Genomic DNA, 20,216 nt, shown 5'->3' with positions numbered 1-20,216 from the left:
CTCCCAGCTGCTCACTATATTGCCATTGGATAAAAGGTAACAGAGAAAAGCCTTCTGCCCAAGGCTGTTGGAGAAATCATTGCTTTGACTGGATTAGGTTCAAAAGGAAAATTTAGGCTAGAATTTAAGAATGTTCCAGGCTAAAAGTACTGTAAAACTATAACAGGTACCAAGAGTATTAGTAATATATTCTAGACCTCTTAAAAGTTATAAAGTGGTAAATGCCTTATCATTGGATGGATACAAAGAGATATAGAATGACTGCTTACTGAGTCGATGTAGGAGATATTTTTATAGAGGGTGTAGTGAGGTTGAATTGTATCCCCTCCAAAAATATGTTCAAGTCCTAACCCCTAGTACCCCTGAATGTGACCTTATTTGGAAATAAGGTCTTGGTAGATGTAATCAAGTTAAGATGAGGTCATACTGGATTAGAGTGGGCCCAAATCCAATGACTGGTGTCCTTATGAGAAGGCCATGTGAACACATGCACACGGACACACACACACACACACACACACACACAGAGGGAAGAGGGCTATGTGAAGACAAGCAGAAATTGGAGTATTGCAGCTACAGACTAAGGAATGTCAAGGATTGTGGACAACATACAGAAGCTGGAAGAGGCAAGGATTCTTCCCTGGAGGCTTCAGAGGGAGCAGGGCCCTGCTGAAACCTTGATTCTGACTTCTAGCCTCCAACATTGTGAGACAATATCTGTCGTTTTAAGAAGTCACCTAGTTTGTGGTCCTTTGTTATGGCAGCCTTAGGAAATGAATACAGGGTAAGATTCAATGCCTGGAGGGTCTCTTCCAATTGCAATAGGCTACAGCCCTCAGTTTGTGGGAGTTTCTTTGCTGGGAGTTTATACAGAAACATCTTTCTGGCCTAATTTCCACACAGTCCTATCATAAGAGAGAGGGAAGCCTGGGTGTAAATGAGAAGTGGGGAAACGTGAAAGCCATCGTAGGCCCTGCAGAAAGAGCCTCAATTGGACTCTTTTGCTCAAGAAAGGGTCAGATTTTGTCATACTAGGAAATTCTCTCACACGTGCACTCCCTTTCTCCTCCTCCTCATGAAAAACAACTGCATACTTTGTGCTTGCTCTAGGGGACAGGAACCAGACCCCAGTCCCCAGGGCTGTCAAGTGGGATTCCTGACTCAAGAGTGCCATTCAATCCCAAACAATTAAGATAATCCAATCAACATCGCAGACGGCACACACTAATGTCATTAGAGGCAAAATCTCCCAGGGCAGTGGGGGGAGGAGGAGGAGGGGAAACAAAGCAGAGTGGGCTCAGTCTCAAGGTCACTGTGTTCTCCTAGACTGAGTTACCTGAGACAGACGGTTCTGAAGCAACACCACGGTTCTCAGAGGCGAACGACACCGGTGTCCTCCTCTAGGGAAACCACGGCCAAAAATATAGAAGGCATAAGCTCAAAGGACAAGGAATCATCCAGAGACTTGTGGGAGAGCCCACACATGTCCATGAAGAGTGCACAGACCTAGACTCAGCAGACCTTGTTTTGATCCTGGCTTCTCCATTTATCAGCTGCATCTCCATTTATCAGCTGCAACCCCTTGGGGAAAGCACCTAATCCCCCAAACCTCAGTTTCCACATTTGAAAACAGGGACCCACTTCCTATCTTTCTATGTCGTTCTGCAGACCAAAATGTTCCAGGATTCAAGGCTTCTCACCTTACAGAGGAGGAAAATGATGCTACCTAACTTCCCCAGGGCCGCACCACCAGTTTGTGACAAACAGAGGCTGGCACAGAGTAACTGCCCTGTAAGTAGCAGTTTTTCTTGTGCCAGACTCTGGTTTACAAGACTCTCGTTTAATTCCCATAACAACTCTGTGATGTCCGCATTCTTCTGCTGTTTTACCATTAAGGAGGCTGAAGTTAGTGAGAGGTTAAGTAACTTGACTGAGACCCCAGAGGAATCAGTAGCAGAGCCAAGAATCAAACCCACTCTGGAATCTATGCTCTTAGCAAGTGCAGTTGAACCCAGCAATCTTCTTAGTATATATCTACCTGCTTCTAATGTACATGAAAACTTTGCCAATGGTAACTTGCTATACATACTATTACAATAGTTATTAATATTAACTGTTAAATATTATTACATTAAGAGAAGCAAGCGTTACTTTGACTTTGAAGCTCATCAAAAGCACAGAGGTGATTCATAGGTCCCGGGATGAGGTGGATGTAGAAATTGGAAAGCAATTTGGCACATTCTTCTGTCAAAGAGTCTTTTCTGAGCTCATCAGTCAACAGGGAAGAGAGGACAGTACCTTGTTTAAACAAGGCTGGAGGTGTTAGTGGCTGTCCCTGATGGTAGAACTGGCAGCAATGAAACTGAAAGCATCTCTAATGTCACAAAGGAGGAGACATTTGGCCTCCTGACATTCCCGTGTCATTATGTTCCTGTATGAAAGAGAGACTCAGATCAAGAGCGCAGAGCTGGATGGCTTCTGGTGTCAGCCTTAGAGAGGAACATAGAACATGGCTGTTGTCCAATGCTGATCCACAGGAGACCCCAGCATCAGAACCCACACTTTCCAAAATTTGGTCCCATGATGTTTAGCCAGTTTTTGACAAACTGGAGAAAAGTTGGGGTGAAGTGGTTATGGGAGATTGATAAACAACTTTCACCTCCAATGTAAGGTACAAGAAAAACATAAGCCATGGTCCCTGCCCATGAGGAATTTGCAATCTGATGAGAAAAATGAAGTGCTGAAGTTAAGCACACTGATGAGTAATAGGAGAGGTCAGAGGGGACTGCAGTAGGAATGCAGCAGAGCAGAATGGAAAGGATCCTGGATGTGGAATTAAAACACCTGAGTACCAGTATCTTCTCTGCCACTTACTGGACCTGTGATCTACACATTACTTAACCTCTCTGAACATCCTTACCTTTATCATCTCTGAAATGGGTAAACAATGGCAGGTTCCATTAGTGAAAGTAATTCAGTAAACATTTATTAAATGACTTCTCTATGCCAAGCTTACAATGGGTAGGAACAAGTTTATAAATTCTTAAACACTGTCTGAGCATAAAGCGCCCTTAGCAAAGGTTGGAAAAGATATAAAAGAGATGGATCTTGAGAAGGTCCTAAAGATTGTTCAGGCATTGGATGGCTAGGGGCAGTGAGGAAGGGGAATGACACATTCCAGACTGCAGGAATAACGTGAGCAGAAGTTCAGGGGATCAAATGAGCTTAGCGATTTCAAGGGACCAAGAGGGAACAAGTATGGCTGGGGTGAGTGCGTAGCAGTTGTTAGAAATAAGACTGAACACAGAGGGTTGGGCAAGATTATTAAATACCTGGGAAAACGGCCTGTAAGTCCTCTGATATTATGGTTATGGGGTGTTATTTTTATTCAAGGGAAGAAAAAAGAAAAGAAATCCATACTGCTCACCCAAACATCAGGACATTCTGTTCCTCTGTGATTGTGCTTCGTGAAAATGCTCTCCAGCAAAAAAGAAAAAGAATGATTAAGGGAAAAAAATAACTAGAGCCACATTCATTGCAGCTCCAGTGAAAGCACAGCGGGAGGAAGTAGCTGTGTTTGCCAAACTCCAGAAAGAGACACAATTGATGGGGGGCGGGGAGGGGGAGGGGGGGCGGGGAGGGGGCGATGGGGAGGAGGGGTCCAGGGTTGTTTTATTCTCCCAGGAAGATATTGTAAATAATGGAGAGGTATAGTGCATGGAAGGGGAAATTACTCTGACAGGGCCCTCTTAGGGAGGAAAATGGAACTAAATACACGTTCCATTATTCCTGATCTTTCCTTCTACTCCCCATTTACATGGGGGCTCCCGGGAGCTGATGTTTCCCCTTTGCTGTCATAAGTAGTCATTGAATGGAGCCGATCATTTCAAAATAACGGGCTGCAATCCTTCCATTGTCGTGATTAACACAGGGTAATAATTATTAGCCACACTGAAAACTGCAGAGGAGAGGTAACCGCAGTGCCCAGCTTTTCTGAAGCCAGGAAAGTTCCCCGTCGTTCCACCAGGGGGGGTGATGTCCCCGAGAGACCACAGAAGGCTTTCTGTTCTCCAGCTTCTCTCGAGGAGGCCAGGAGCTGGGGCTCCCACGTCCTGGGCAGTAGCCAGAACTGGGATTTGCTGTCACCCCGGGACCTTGTGGAACAACGCAAAATAGGGATTCCACAAGACAGGAGGCTGGAGAGCAAGGTAGGTAGGGGAAGAAGAGAGAAGGTAAATCACGATACCCCAACTTCCCATACTTTCGGCCTTTGAAACATCAGGAAATGTTGTCAGCTGCATGAATGGAAGGGGCTGGAGCCACCCATGACTCAGAAAGATTCGTAACACCAGAGCCCTAAACTGAAGAGTTTATCAAAGGCAGGCAGAGAGAAAAATCATCGAACTTGAGACAATTCAAAGGCAAAATCCTATTTCTAGGCTCTGTCCCTGTATTGCACTCCCTCGTCAATTTTTTAGGCACCAGGCTTTCTTAGCCATTGCGAGAAGGCTTTTTGTGCCCAGCGTCCTTCCTCCATTCTCCAAGGAGAGAGTTCGAGTGACGACAGTGGGCAGTGCTAGGAGAGACGGGCGTACAGAGCCTAATTCTGCTTTCTATAGTTAGGAAACCAGCACCAAATTGGGGAGGGGACTTGTGCCAGGCCAGAGAACAGCAGAAGCAGGATTAGAACCCAGGTCTCCTGACACCCAAGAGGGGGTTTTCCAACCTCTGTTTTTTAAGGGACTTAGCAGTCTTCTCATTGGAATGTTGATTCTGAGTGAATAGAAGCCATTCCAGAAAAATGGTGCTGTGACCCCACAGAGAAAGAGGATAGAAACACAGAATTACTCGTGTTGATCTTTCCTTCCCATCTCATCACTACCCAGAACATCCAGCATACGAGTATTTCACAAAATGAACAATTGTGAACTTAATATTAAACTGATGAGGAGGGGAAGTATGGACCTTTCTTTCTAGGAATTCAAAACTCGGAATACAGAAAACAACATTAAAGTGTTGTTTTCCGTTGGCTATTAATTGTTTCATGACGTGGGTGATGATGCAGCTGATTCCTGCCTGCCAGGAGCTTGTGCCATTTCTGGATTTTTCTTTTTAGACCTTAGTAGTTCACACCCTGCTCTAAATTTGCAGCATTAAAGCAAGCACTGGGGTTTGCACCTGTATGTCAGGGTATTGGACTCACTGAATCAGTGTGTTTATTTATTTCTGCATGGCGCGACGGACTTTATCCTCTGCCAGCCTCCTCTCAGGGCAAGGCCCCACCCACCTCCGCCCCCACAGGGCCCTGGACCAGCCCCCACCTGTCTGGCTTGAGGCCTCGAAGACTGCCCCAACCAGCAGACCGGAGACAGGCCCTGGGGCCGAGTCTAGCTTTTCCAACCAGCCCCTGTTCATCACTCTCATCACACGTGGGCTCCAGTCCCAGGGAGGGCCTGGCACTGTGTTGGGTACTCCAGATATCAGTCAGGAAAGAGAAGTCGGAGGCTGGGGGCAGGCAGAGGGAGAGCTTAATGTTCTGTCCCTGAAGAGTTTGCAGTCAGAGGCAGGAAGAAATTCTTCTGCTATCATTCTTGTCTTCCTTTCTCCCCTAATTAAGAAGAGATGTAAGTTTAATTCTGTTGGGGTTTGTAGGGCACAGACGCAATCAAGGAGAAGGCAGACAGTGGTGTGTTGCTCACCCTCCTCCCTGTGGGTTCCCACAGAGACCGACTGGCATGCTCTCGCTGAGGGGTGGGCGCGCCACACGCTGCACCCAATTATCCCATTATTTTGATAGGCAGGCGTGGCCACGTAGGTGGCATCGTGGGGGGCAGAGGTGACATAAGCTAGTGGACATTTGCATGTGTTGGCAACTTCTTTCCTCTGGGCCAACTCTCATTGTTAAACACACGCACCCTGCAAAATAGGGGAGAATTGAGCTCATTAGAGTGATTGTTTGTAATAATCGTGATAACAATTGCAACATGCTCTCCTTTGTAAGAGAAAATGACACTCCCGACCCTCAGTAGAACTGAAGCCAGCGATGTTTTGCTGGATTTGTGATGAGTCTGTAGGAGCCGTCCTGCTGCAGGGGCTCCCGGTCGCTGGCTGGTTGAGTGCGAAGAAGAGGGATAAAGCCCAGTGCCTCCTCCCGCTTCCTGGCATAGAGAAAACTGATGTCAGATAAACCCGGGTTCAAATCCTGACCACACCACCTACTACCTGGGTGACCATGGGACCAATATCTTGACTTTCTGATGATCATCAGTTTCTGCATCTGTGAAATGGGGTGATAATACTTACCCGGTAAGATTAGACTTTTGAGGATGAGGCATCACATAGGTAAACGGCCAAGCACTGCAACTGAAACAGAGTGGGCACCCAGTACATTTCAGCACTTACCATTAGATAATGATAACAATAAGCAACTGAAGGGAAGGTATCATTTTGTCTAATTGAAGAAATCTGGACAAAAAGATCACTTCCAATTGGTTCTGAGAGTTCCGATCTCAAAGGGATAAATTGCACTGGCTTTGTTCAGTCTTACTCATTCTCAGCCCAGAAGGCCCTGAGTGTGCCTGCCCACAAGACACTGAATCCTCAGAAAGCCCAGCTCCAACTGATGCTCTGAGGGAAATTGTCATCAGAACCAGGCTGGGTCATCAAAGCCAAGGAGGTTGGTACAGGGCTTCCTGGCAGGTGGGGGCTGCTGAGCAGGGAAGGACCCCAAAAGTGCGTCTTCATAATACATCTCAGGCAATGGGGGTCAGTGCTGTTCTAATTCCTGTACAATCAAGGGGTGTTCTCCGTGGCACCTCAGCCACTCCCCATCTTCTCTGCCTGCCTGAGAGAGCATGGGTACCTATGTGGACTGCCTAGCAATGAGTGCCAACTCCAGCATGGATGTGCTTTGCGATTCCATATGGGAAGGTAACTAGACAGAATCTATTTTGGTCTGTAGCATTTTCCAGTGGAGGCATGGGAGAAAAGGAAGGACCTCGAAGTGATGGGAGATCATGCTGTCACCCCAAAAGCAGAGGGGTATTTCTAATGAGCCCAGGAGTTTTCCCTTGAAAACTGAGTAAGAGAATGAACTGTAGAATTGTAGTTATAGCAGTCAAGAAGTAGGCTTGGATCTGGAAGGAACTTCTAGATTTTAAGACAACATCCCCACGCATTAGTATAATACTTTCTGATTCACAGCCAGTATCTTGTTTGATTCTTGTGAAGCAGAATATGTAGGGCCAGGGATATTATTTCCACTTTATAGATGAGGAAACTGAGGCACCAAGAGGCTTAGCCAGGGATTACATGACCAAAGACGTAGTGTCTCCATTTTTGGAATCTCTTAAAAACAATAAGGGAAGAGGGCCCTTTCTCAGACCTTCAGTGCCAGGCACGGAGCAGCAGCAGAAGTCAGGATCCCGAGCTGAGGCCTCCACCTCACCCTCACTGTCCATGCCTGAAGCCAGTAGTCCACGCTCGCTCCTTGTCCTGCAACGTTCTTACCTTGCAGGATTCTTGCAAATTGTTCCGGGGACCTGTTTCAGTAGGTTTAAGGCTGCAGTTGGCTGGGCCTCACAGAGAATATTCTCCTCACAGAGCAACATTCTAGATGGATGGACAGAGGGAGAGAGGGTTAGGGAAAGAGGGCAAGGTATACAGGGACACCAGCTCCACTTGTGAGAAGGTTAGCAAGAAAGGAGTGAACTCCCCCTTTGTTTGATTTGGAGCCTTAACAGGCTTGCTACTGTTAGAAGTACACAGGCAAATGGGATTTGTGAGGGGATGGGAGGGGAGGACAGTGGAGGGTGACATCTTCATGAACCCTACTGGGAATCCTGGAGCAGGTGCTCTGTTGCTGTGTGCTGGGCCCTTGTCCCCAGTGCCCGGCCTGAGACCAGCCACTCTGGCATCTCAGCAGCCTCCTCTTCCATTCATGGGACTTGGCCCACACACTCCAGTCTGGCGGTCAGACCAATCCTCTTGTTCCCAACGAGGTGGGCGGTACAGAGGGCTGCTGCTTCTGCACGGCGGCTGCCTGACAGCGCCTGCTGGGTGAAGGTGAGGTACAGCACAGAAGGGCCCACCCACAAGGAGAACGTGTCCCTGCCTTACAATGTGAAAGGGTCCCGGCAAGTGAAAGATGACACGCATCTTAGGGCAGAGATAGATCGAGTTGGTCGTGCTATCAGTGGTTTCAGCTTTAGGATCCAGACGCAAGCCTGGTAACAGACATAGACTGCCCAAAGATCACCCACAGCTGACATTGGTGGACAGGCACCCACTCGCCTCCCAACCACAGGTCCAGGCACACAGCCTCCCAAGCCCAGCCCCCATCCCACTCAAAGCTCCCTAAACGTATGCGCGCGCACACTCGCAGGCAGCATTCCCATGCTAACCACTGAGGGCTTGCCACCCCCCACCTCTGAAAGGAGCAGACTTCGTGCTGAAAGCCTGCCAAAGTGTGGCTGGCTTCCAGCACCAAAAATACCTCCTGTGATCTGAGGGGCTACCGTACTGGCATCTATTTGTGGGGCTGGAGCTGCTGCTGTGACAGAGAGAAGACTTCCCCTGGGGCTCGGCCAGTTGCCCATTTGGGCTTATTCTCCCGAAGTCTAAGGCTCGCTTTCAAGGGCCTGAGGAACCCTGCTCAGCCAGACTCGCCTCCGCCAGAAAAATACTCATTTCTCCCAGGAAAAATTCAGCTCAATCTAGAGTACTGTTGCCTTGTCCTCTCCTACTTCTCTTACCTCTTTCCCAAGTCACTCATCTAGTGACAAGCAAAGAAGAGGCCTGGGGCCGGGGATGACAATGCAGTAGCCACAGAGAACCATGCAAGGGTAAGGTTCCAGGAGTACCATGACTGTTGCAGGTGGGTGGGTTGGGGTGGAGGAGAACTCTGTTGAGCTTGCTAGGATTTTCCAAAAATGAGGGTTTGGCATAAGACAAACACATCCCCATCCATCCATCCATCCATCCATTCATTCATTCATTTGATAAATATTTATTAAATACCCATGATTTGCCCAGAACTGTGCTGGGCTGTGGCCATCCCTCCTGATGGAAATGAGGATGGACTGCAAGGCACTGGCAAAGACTTGATGAGTCCCCAGGGGCTGTTTGACATCAGCTGGATGAGAAAGAAGACATCAAAGGCCAGATAGATACCAGAAAACTCAAGTCCCAGAAAGACACAGACAGGTCTGAGGGTATGGAATCTATTGAATTATTGGTACGATTTCTTAAAAAATATGTGTGGAAGAGATAATCCTGTACTGTATACAATTCCATTAAAGGAAGAAATCTAATAAATTTGCTCCTAATAAATAATATTTGTGGAATGAATGAATACGCAGTGATCAAAAGGATATGGTTATTTGTGATTATTGAAGACTAAAGGCTCATGTATATTGCCATTGCCTCAGAGGATGTTATATCTAAATACAAACTATAAACCTGAGTTGTTCTTTTTTTATTCTGAAGATACATTGTTACAATTATGGGCTTAACTAGTAAGATCCATATTTGTTCTCGTCTCTTAGGACTAAAAACGTGAACAAATCTTTCCACTTTAATGATACTATTAATTCTTTTAACATTTTTACATATATCTGTTTTAATTTCCTCAACTGTCTGAAGATTGAAAGTAGAAATTCTCGTCTTACAGATGGACAAACTGAGGCCCAGTGATGTTAAGGGAACTTCATCCAGGGTACATTCCAGTAGACCAGGTTAGTGTTCTTCCCATTGTTATGGTGAGCATGGGCACTCCCATCACCTCACAGGACTCAGATCTCGGACCCTGTTCAGTGGCAATGTGGAAACTGGGTGACATTGTGTCATGCTGTCTGTCTTCTCTCTCTCTTCCTCCCTCTCTTTTTCTCTCCCTTTATTTGGGAAGGGCTGGGGAGGCTGGGAGCGAAGGATGAGGTGAATGGAGGAGTCTGTTTCATTTTATCCCTCCTCACTCTTCATTGTAGGCTTTATTTCTGGACCACAGGTGGGAGAAGTGGTATTAGAAAATTATTTAAATTGTATTATAATCTTCCCAAGACATGATTAAATTGAGGCAGGGAGCAGAGGTGTGACCTCTCCCAGGGTCACACAACTCTTGATGTAGAACCGAAAGTCCCTAATTTTCAGCTTCCAACTTTATCAACTAGATGTTTCCAACCCTAACACTGACTGCCTCAGGTGTAGCTGGCCAGACCAATGCTCCATGTATCAAACAAATGGGAGAAATTTGTTACAAAAGCTTCTAGCATCTTCTTCAAGTCATCTTCCTTAATAAATTGTGGTTTAGATTCCATCTACCCAGAGATAAGAAGGTAGACTAGACTTTCTGAATGGGGAGAGAAGATCTATTTATAAAGACAAATAACAATATAGGGTAACCTGTGATAATTGCCTGGAGGGGTGCCAACAATAAATGCTAAAGAAGTTCAGAGAAAAGAACAGGTTTGGATGAGGGAAGACAGCTTAGACAGACTCTTTGTGGCTCCACAGGACACCAGGGATAACCAGTGAAAGTCACAGGGAGACAAATTTCAGCTAATTACAATGAAGAAAGAACTTTTGAAGACTTAGCTAATTTCTGTAGGTGAAGTAAAGCCTAGATTTTTCCCATTCCTGTACTGAATGGATGATTGTGCAAGATGACCGGTGAGTTTAAATTCTTTTTTTTTTAAAGGCCCCTACTGCTCTGAGAATTTCATGTGATTCCCTTGAGGATTTCAGAGGAGTGAATTTTTTTTCTACTTATACCACTGAAGACTGTGGCCACGAGAGGGCAGTAGAGGGAGTTTAGCAGAATACTTAGACGTGTTGAGTCAACTCGCGTGTGCTCTAATCGCGAGCATGGACTACGCAGATCCTGCGAACTCGCTGGTGTCTAGTTTGCAGGCCCCTTTCGGAAAGCTGCGTCCAGAGGCTGCGGAGATCCTGAGACTCTATATGGCACCGAATCAATGGTCGTAAAGGCACCGAGGCATTGCCATCCGGAAACCTCTCTCACCTTAGGTTATTAAAATAAGTTGTCTTACCGCCACCTCTCTGATTCCCCTGCCAGGCAGCCTCCCTTGGTCTGGATATAGAAAGCTCCTGTCTGGTGCCCCAGGCTTGCCAGGTGCCCAGGATCCCTAACAGGGCTGGAAGCTTGAGATTCAGAGCAAGGCTTATCTTTGTATTATAAAAATAACAACAACAACAACTTCAAAACTCATTTGACAGCTTGTTGGCTTTTTGAAATTCACGAGCAAAGAAAATTTGCTCCTGCAAATTCCAAGACCCCCTTCTCAACCTCATCAGGCAGGGCTGGTTCCTCCCCACTCACCCCTCCCTCAAATTAAAGATGAAGAGGGAAGTGTGCAGGATGTGCGCGGTGACAGGTGATGCTAAGGGAGGGGGAGCCCACGTCCCCACTGCCCTCACCCACTCTGCCTGCGTCCTGAGCTCCCCGCCCCCAGGGCTAAGCCAGCGGGGCTCGCAAGGCCTCGACCGGAATCCTCAGGCCCTGGCAGGATTTCGTTGCCCCCTTGGCCACTTAAAGTGGCCAGTGGGTCCAGGCTGAGCTGCGCGCAGGGCGGGCAGCGGGGTGGCCTCCCGATGCCAAACCCTATCCTCCTTTGTTGACAGCTCGGGGAGGAGGAAGTCTGGGCGGGCGGGGGAGGGGGCAGGGGGCTGGCTGCGGCGGGCGGTGCCAGCGGCGGGCGCGGCCCGGGCCCGGGCGGACGCGGCCGGCAGGGAGGGGGTTAACGCGCGCGGCCTCTATGATAATGAGCTGCATGGTAATATAGGGAGGCCGGCGCTGAGGGCTCCGCCGCCGCCGCCGCCACCGCCACCGCGGGAGCCGGAGCTGCCGGGCGGAGCGGCGTCCGCGCCAGACTGGAGCGGGAGGGCGGCTGAGCGCAGTTGCTGGGAATTTTTCAGCCGGAAGGGCGAGCGATCCAGAGAGAGACCCCGAGAGCTGGGGAGCGGCGGGGAGCGCGAGCGCGGGAGCGAGCGAGGCAAACCTCGAAATAGATCTCGAAAGCCAGGTTCCCGGAGGAAATGGGACTGTGAACGAACCGGGGAGCAAGAAGGGAAGGAAGCGCCGGGATTGCTGATGTCAGAGGAGCCCGGAAAGTCGCGCTGGAAAAATCTGAAGACAGCCGGGGCTCTGCTGCTTCCCAAGGAGAGACACCGCCAGCCACCCCCACACGCCCCCTCGGCGCCTCCGGGTTCCCCCCGCGAGCCGGCGACAGCGCCCGGTGGGGCTGCTGCGGGGCGACGGAGGACGGAGGGGCGCGCGGACCGGAGACCGAGGGGCCACTTCAGGAATACAGATAAGTGGCTGGTGGCTTGACGTGGATTTTAATGAATTTGGACTCCATGTGGCTTTGGTCGTCCCCGTGATTTCGAGCTGCGGGCAGCGAGGGGGCAGCGCGCCGCCCTCGGCAGCCGCCGCCGGCCGAGGCGGACAGACCGGGGACGGAAGGACAGACCGACGTCGCCGAGCTGGGTAAGTCGGCAGCGCCCTCCGCCCTCTCCCCAGTCGCGCGCACACCCCGCGGCGGCTCCTCCCGCGCCCGCCTCTCTGGGGTCCCGGGCCCAGGCCCCCGGGCTCGGCTGCGGCGGGCGAGTCCCCGCACCGGTTCGGCCACTTTCGCGGGCCGGAACGCGGCGCGCGCGCGTGCGAGCGGACTCCGAGCCGCTGCCTCCCGCCCCGGGCTTCCCAGCCGGCACCGGCTTCCCAGCCACCGGCTGCTGGCGACGGCGCTCCGCGGCGCGCCTCCACCGCGCACCTGCCGGCTCTCTGCGGCTTTGGGGAGCACAGGGGTGGTGGGGCTGTCCCGACAGCTGGAGCCCAAAGCGGGCCTCGGTAGCATGAGCAAGAGAGCCCAAGGCCACAGTGGCCAGTGCTCGATTTGGGGGCGTTCACTTGGGTGCTGGAGTCCCTGGCGGCTGCTGGCTGTTCGTGCCGATCAGGGGACTTGGGAATCGAAGGGGGAATGCATCATTTGCGCGGGGTCCGTGAGGCTCGGGGAGCAATTCCAAGGCGCTGAATGGGGATAAGTGCCCCTCGACCCCCTCTGTGCTGCCTCGTGATGAAGCACCCATCAGGACCATCCCTTGGTTTGAGCAGCACCAGAGGGTTGGGGGCTGAAGTAGGAGCTTGCCTAAACTCTGAGAGGCTACTTGTTAACCATTTGAGAATATTTCCCTCCGTGTGCTCCTTCTTGCCCGCCCCCCCCCCCACAAGTGATGTGGGGATCTCAGAAAATTCTAGCTCTTTTTATCCATCCCACAGGTAGTGTCTGTAAATGTTAATCACAGTCTGGATGGGCAAGGACAGAGTCACCAGAAACTGCCATTCCAGGTCCCTGACAAATGTCCACCTGTTTGGCATGACCCTTGCTCTAAGAGGAGCTACTTACTCAAACAGCTCTGAGTGATGGAGATAGTAGGGAGGGGGGAGCTGGGTAAAAGACTTGGGGTTCTGGGTCAGTTCAGAGTCTAGAAATGAGAGCCTCGTTGGGTGGGCAATGGAAATCCAATCAGGTCTCCTGTTGGAATCTAAGATCCTAGGCTAATAGTGGCATACCAGTAGTGGGTATCCGAGGGACATAACAACAGGACCAGTTTGAGGGAGTGGGGCTGCTTGAGGCAGTGGCTTGGGGGTCCAGCAGCTTGGAGGAACCCACAGAAATTTTGGGACCCACTCATCCCGGTCCTTGTATTCACGAGCACAGTGGACAAGGTTTATGAGCAGCAGACTCAGATGAATATCAGGGCTGGGCTGGACATTTTGGGAGCAGGACTGGGGTTCAGCTCTCCCCCTCCTACACAATAGCGGGCTCCTGTCTTGCTGGGCTTCTTTCCCAGACCTTGAAACTTCACTCTTCCCTCTGGGCAGGCTTTGGATTCTGGGGCCTTCAACAGAGTGACAGAGCCTGGGGAAGAGATAGCTCTGGCTGGAGGAATTCAGCTATTCCTCATTGAAATGCACAACTTTTGTGCAATCACCCCAGAAAGCTCCTGGAGTTTCTAGTAGCCCTCTCTCCTCTGACCTCCTGGCAAGAAGAGAGAAGAATTCATTAACTTCCCCCTCACCTCACATAGCACCATTTGAATTAATTACCTGCGATCTCTCCTCCTTGGCCTGGGGGGTGCAGGGTGGGGGGTGGTGGTGAGGAGAGAGGGTAGGGAACCAAGGAAACTGAGAGAGCAATCTGTCAAGATACCCTAGCGAGGTTGTTTTTCTTTTCCCTTCTTCCACCTGGCATCTCTGCCTTTCATCCCGACCCTTCCTCATCCCGGAACTTGCTTTCACTGTCAGCATTACCCAAAAGAGCTGTTCCCCTCTGTCCCCTAGCCAACCCTCTCCAGAGACCCGCTGATAAAGAGAAGGCAGTGCAGACTGCCCTCTCTGCTCCCTCACTGTCCTCAGCAAATTGCATTAGGATGGGGCAAATTGGCTTGCAAAGCAGTTAAATGGAAGTGACATTTGGAGCGATGTGCAGTGGAGATGCTGCTGAGGAGCAGCAGGATCCGAAGTGGTAAAGTGCCAGAAGGTCTCCTCTGCCCGGGGACCACGAGTCTGGCCAGGGGATCCCACCTGGCCCTTCTCTTTGACCGCACATAAGGATGAGGGTACCTCGCAGCCTGCAGCAGGGCAGAGGGGCCGGTTGGGCTTTCAGCCCAAGTCTAAATGAAGAATAGATGGTACTGTCGCATGTCCATCCCCTGAAAGAAACCATGTCATTACAAAGTTGGTGACCTCCTTTCAGAGCCGGCCTGAATACCCACCCGTGTCCCCAAAGCACCAGAGAACGTTCACGCTCCAACTCTCTTGACCATCAAAAGCTGCAGGTGTGGATGTAAAAGTTCACCATCTGTTGCACTCGAGTCTGCGCTTAAAATGAGGTTAAAAAGAAAACCCTCAAAGAAGAGCTACATCTCTCCTAGGCCCCTTTCCCATTTACAGATACTTCTGATGAGTTCACTAATCTTTATTTCATGGGCATGTTACAAGAAAGCACACGAGCGGGAGGCAAAACCAGTGACACAGTTAAATATACAAGGCAGCAGCTGGCAGCAGCCTAAACACGCCAGTTCAGGTACTATGAAATATTTATGGTGCTGGAGTTGTCACTGTTTGGGGGTTTTATAATCTCTATCCTGCCTCCTTTTCTACAGCAGTCTCCCCGAGATATGGGGTTTAGTGTGGTCTCCAGCAGCAACACTGCCCCCAGCCCCCAGCTGTCTCCCTACATTGCCACACAGCTGTCTCCACACACACAGAATGGGGCCCAATATACTTCTGTCCATCATGGCAAATGGAGAGGCAAGGAGCGCCAAGCCGAGCCCCCCACCCCCACCCCTACCCCCACTCTGATCATAAAGAGACCGGAGCATTGTGTTACAGTCTGTTAACTGCAAATAATTCAGGACCGTCCGCAGGGAAACTAGTGGAAGCAGGCTTGGAGGTACTGTCCTTTTATAGCTCATGTGCACACCCCCTGCCCTCCATCACTACCACCCTCCCCAGGGGGGCAGTCTTTTATCAATTCACTATATGTGAATATTCTGTTTCTCCCCTTCACATATGCTCAGTTCAAACAATGATGAATGGAACTGATTCCCTTATGGGAAACAGTTTTTTCCCTTAGGTACAAAGACTTCATGCCTGATTAGAGTAAATGAGGGGTGGGTGTGCGTTCACTTCTTCTTCGGTCATTTCTGAAGGTGAGCCCCATGGTGAGAGAGAGAGAGGCTGTTCCTCCTGGGGTCAAACAGCTGGTCCCAAGGGCCTGGGAGGGATGTATGGTAAGAACAGGACACCCTCTTTCTCCTCGGCTTAGCCCTCAGGCTCTCTAGGGCCCCATTCCCTGGCATTGGGGCATATGGAACCTCTTTATCTAGCTCCACACTGTTCCATCTGGAATTTGAGGTCAGCAAGAGAGGCGAGAAAGTTCTTTGTTGGGGAGCAGGGTCCCTACTGGGTAAGAGTGTAATGGGAGAGGAGAAAGGGAGGATGAGAGCTGAAAGGCAAGTTCCCTGCTCCCGCAGTTGGTTAACCATTAACCCCCTGCCCTTCCCTGGCCATATCTCCCGCTTGGGTGGAAGGATATCTCTCGGAAACCTAGAGGACCAGCAGGTTTTCCTCTCTCGCCCCAACAGAACATTTGCTCTGTCTCCCCTCATGGCCTTCAGCCCCAGCCTCAGTCCTGGCCCCCACTCACCTTTTCTCTCCCTCTTCCCTGGCACCTGCACCCTCTTCCCACCCCCTGCCAGCTGTCCCTTCACTCAGGCATTGCCGCAGGTTGTTTGCATAGCAGGGTGCATGTCAGAGACTGGGAAGCAGGCGGGGTGGTGGGGAGCATTAACTGAGGGGAGCGAGCTGGTGTCACATAGGACTTCAAAGCAGGAGCTCCAAGCACAGTTATGGACTGCTTCAGACATATAGATCAACTCACCAGGCCCAAGTGTGCTTGGAGGGTGGAGATGGGGAGGCAGTTTTTGCCAAAGTTCTATGCCTCCAGGAACACTTGATTGCCCTCGTGTTTCTCCCTGTGATCTGGTTTGGGTCTGTTTTGGGCTTCTGAGATTAGGGCATTTGATCCATGGTCTTGTCAAAGCATTTCCAGCTTGTCACACCTGGCATCCTGAACTTCAGAAAAAACCAGCAGATGGACCAGAGATACAGACCGAGATGCGGGAGCGAAGGCACACGTGGACAGCTTCAAGTCAAGATGTGGAAACAGTCAGAGATAAATGGAGAGAGGCAAGGGGGAAAGAAAAGGAAGATAAAGACAGAGAGACTGACAGTGTGCATGGAGTGCATAGAGCCCAGAGCAAACACGGCAAGGAGGGGGAAAGACCAGTCCAGGCAGAAGGGGGCTCCTCTCAGTCATCCCAGACAAGGGCAGGCTCTGTGTGGGCTGAGTTGGGAAGCTGAAGTAGCAAGTTACCTCCACTAGAGGGGACTCTTGAAAACCAGGCTTGGCCCTCAACAGTGGCTTTTGTGCTTTTTTTTGGGGGGGGGGAAGAAAAAAATAGATGAGATATATTAGAAACTCCCAGCTGTCACTACCCGGAGACCACAACTGGTAGGGTCCTGTTGCCAGTGGGACCTCTGGGCCCCCGTCTGGTTGCAGGGGAGTGGGAGAGGCGCCTGCAGCATTAAGCGGAGGTGCCCGGGTTGTGCTAGCAGCTCAGGGAGAGGCCTGTCCTGACAGGATGCGTCTGGGGGTGGGGGGCGGGGGGCGGGGGGTAGGGGGGATGCATTCTCCAGTTAGCAGGCAGTCCAGTCGGCTGGCTGGCTGGCCCGCCAAGAGCTCTTGCCTTTCTTTATCAGCAATACAAGTTTTTGGCTCATCCCCAAGGCGCCTTCACATGCCTTCCCTTCTTCCAGCTCCCTAAATGCGGATTTTTGAAACCCTCTCAGGTGGTGGCAAAACTGCTCCTGAGGAGACTTTTTTAAAAAGACCTTTCAGGAACTCAACGCATGTCAGTGTTGTTATCACTGATTCCATCTTTGTCTTCATTTTCTCTGTGGGAACCTTTCTCTGAATTTTAATTCCCCCTTTCATTTTAGCAGAGGACAATATGGAGAGAGAGCAGAGTCCAGAGGCTTTTCTCATCTGAGGAGATAATAACTGTCTAACAGGGATATGGAAAAATATTAAAGTTTTAGGAAGGGCAGGGGGCCAGAAAGTAGCATCTTTTCAGATCTGAGACCATCCTCTGATATTTAATATGGGCTTCCCTTTGTCTCAGATGTACCTGGGGTCAAGCAGGGAGGGAAGGGAGGAGAGAGAAAAGAAAAAAGAAAAACAAGATGAATGTATCATGTTATGAAAGTTTAATCCTGCTTTTCCTTGGCTAAAATTACTTTCAGTATGAGAGATAAAAGGCAGTGGAGTTGCCCTTGGAAAGTTCAACTTGTCTTCGAGAAGGAAAAGGAGGAGGGATCCTGGGGCTCAGACTGAATAGCCGGTGGATGAACCTCTCTCCTCTGTGCCCCTCCAACACACACGTTTCCTCTGAAGCTTGGAGAGAGAGGACAGCAGCTTCTGACAGAGGCACCTCCAGTGCTTCTCTGCGCTGTCTGGGGAATTCAACTCCCAGGCTTTCTCTTTTTGTATTTAAACAGGCTCTTTTCCCACCCTAGTTTCTTGCTTGGATATGGAGGGATAGAAAAAAGAGGAGTGAGGAAGAACTCAACACCCCCTCCAACTTCAATCTTCACATTTGAGTTGTTACACCACACTTCTTGCCCTTGCACTGAGCCAAATAGGAAGACCCCGAAAGCAGGAATTGGAATCCATTTAAGTTTAAACAAATAGAAATCGATCACTTATGTAGTGCTGGGAATGCTCCTGGTACAGAGATGAACACGCAGTAGATCCTCCCTTCAAGAAACTTACAGAATCCTGGGAGGAGGGAGAATTACATAAGCCAGGTACCCTCAAAGAACTTTAGTGTAAGCAGAATAGAGTTAACTGTGTACTGGGAGGTCAGAGGAAATGAAGGCACGGAAGCTTCTGGAAGCTTTTGCTCTAGTCAGTGGAAGGTATAGATTTCCAGGAGACTCAGTTGCCTGAGAATGTCACAGTTGCCTGTCAAGAATGACTATCTAATGCTCTCGCATTCTTCAACCTCTCAGATCTACCCTCAACCATTTTTTCCCTCATTCTCCTCTGGATTTTAAGCTAACAACACTGAACTGGTTTTCTATTGTCAACATCCTAGAGCAGGAGCGTCACATCGCACACTCCCGAGGGGCTTTCATGTTGTATTCTATGTAAATTGCATTCCTTTCTGGTCCCCTAGAGCTGGCAGCGTGGACTGTCAGTGTGGTTCGTCAGGAACCATGTTATTACTCATCTGTATTCACATTTAAGTGTCCAGCACCCTGCTGTTAACTCACCCACTCTTATCTGAATGAATTTATTAAATAGATCGGACTGGAGAAAAAAATTTGGATTTTACCCCTACACCTTGGCTGAGCAGGAGAGCCTACTCCACCAGCCGTCTCTGCCATGTTTGCTGCCTGGAGAAGGAACCATTTCTCTCCAGAAAGAAGGCAGAGGAGGATTAAAGGGAGAGAGGTTAGAAGGAGGCAGATTTCAATTCAATGTAAAAACTGGCTCTAATCCTATAATGGAAGGTAGTGGTCTTCCTGCATCTTGAAGTGTTCAAATCAAGACTGGGGTGGGGGGACCCCTGTCCTGGGATGGACAGAACTAGGTGCATACTTGGGCTTTAAGAAGACTTTGAAACTCTTGCAAGTCTATGCTTTCAAGAAATATGTGGGGGGAGAAATATATATATATGTATATTTCGGAAGAGAAGGAGTTTATGACCTTCCCCCCTCAATGTGAAGAACCACTAGACTCTAGTCTCCAGGGCCTTCTACCCTCAGTTTCTGCTTTCTGCTCTGGTGGTGGAATGGGGTCTTGGGATGAGGAACTGTAACTCCAGTGCCTCCCCCACGTCCTGTGTGGCAGACGATTCACTGTCCGAGTAAAAATGAGAAAGCCGGGGATAAGACAGGCTCATAATGTCAGCAGAACCCAGGTGTTGTCATTGCTCTGCAACTATGGACAAGTCATTGAACCTCTCTCAGCGGGAGGCAGAGCAGAGGGCTCCTCCCTTTAAGGGAGAGAGGGCAGAAGGTTCAGGAGGAGAGGAAGGGGTGGGTGAAAAAGCCCTGCCTGCCCCATCCAGGCAGGAGGACCAGTGGGCAGACAGAAGAGGCAAAGGGGACGTTGCCGCTTTGAAGTGGTTTCCTGCTTCATAAAAGCGAAAGGCCTCGGCTGGGCTGGGTAAATATTACGTTGGCCTCTGACCTCCCACCTCCCCTGACTGCTCCCCGGGCTTCCCATTTTTTTCTCCTGAGCAACAAAGATACCTGAGGGAGAAGAGCCTATTTTCTGAACTTTGGGGTCGTCTGGCCAAGCCAGACAGGAAGACCAGGCTCCTTCCCTGTACCCAGACAGGAGAGTCCTCTCCTGGGTCAGCAAGTTCTACCGGGTCCCTGGTCCCCGCTCCACGTTGGCAGGTGGTGGTGTTTTCCAGGAAAGAGGCGGTCAGGATTTCACAGTCCACTGACAAGACTGGCCCCCAACCCTCACCCCAGCCGCCTAGACCTTCCTGACAAGTCCCTGGACTCTGTGGAATTAAACCCACGCCCCCAGGGTTTCTGCTAGGCAAACACCCCCCTGAGG

The 20,216-nt window shown here is 50.1% G+C and overlaps 1 protein-coding gene across 1 annotated transcript in view; it reads left to right on the top strand.

The window, feature by feature from the left end:
• The first annotated feature begins 11,874 nt into the window (after positions 1–11,874).
• Positions 11,875–20,216, top strand: part of PLXNA2 (plexin A2) — a 213,163-nt gene continuing 204,821 nt past the window's right edge. Inside the window, exon 1 of the mRNA XM_058539765.1 lies at positions 11,875–12,502. The gene's annotated coding sequence lies outside the window, so the exon portion shown is untranslated. The remainder of the gene's footprint in view (positions 12,503–20,216) is intronic.

This window comes from Diceros bicornis, chromosome 4 (assembly GCF_020826845.1).
Source record: "Diceros bicornis minor isolate mBicDic1 chromosome 4, mDicBic1.mat.cur, whole genome shotgun sequence".
In the NCBI taxonomy this organism is placed as follows: Eukaryota; Metazoa; Chordata; class Mammalia; order Perissodactyla; family Rhinocerotidae; genus Diceros; species Diceros bicornis.
Note: the sequence above shows the minus strand (reverse complement) of the source record. Positions and strands in the feature narration are given on the sequence as shown.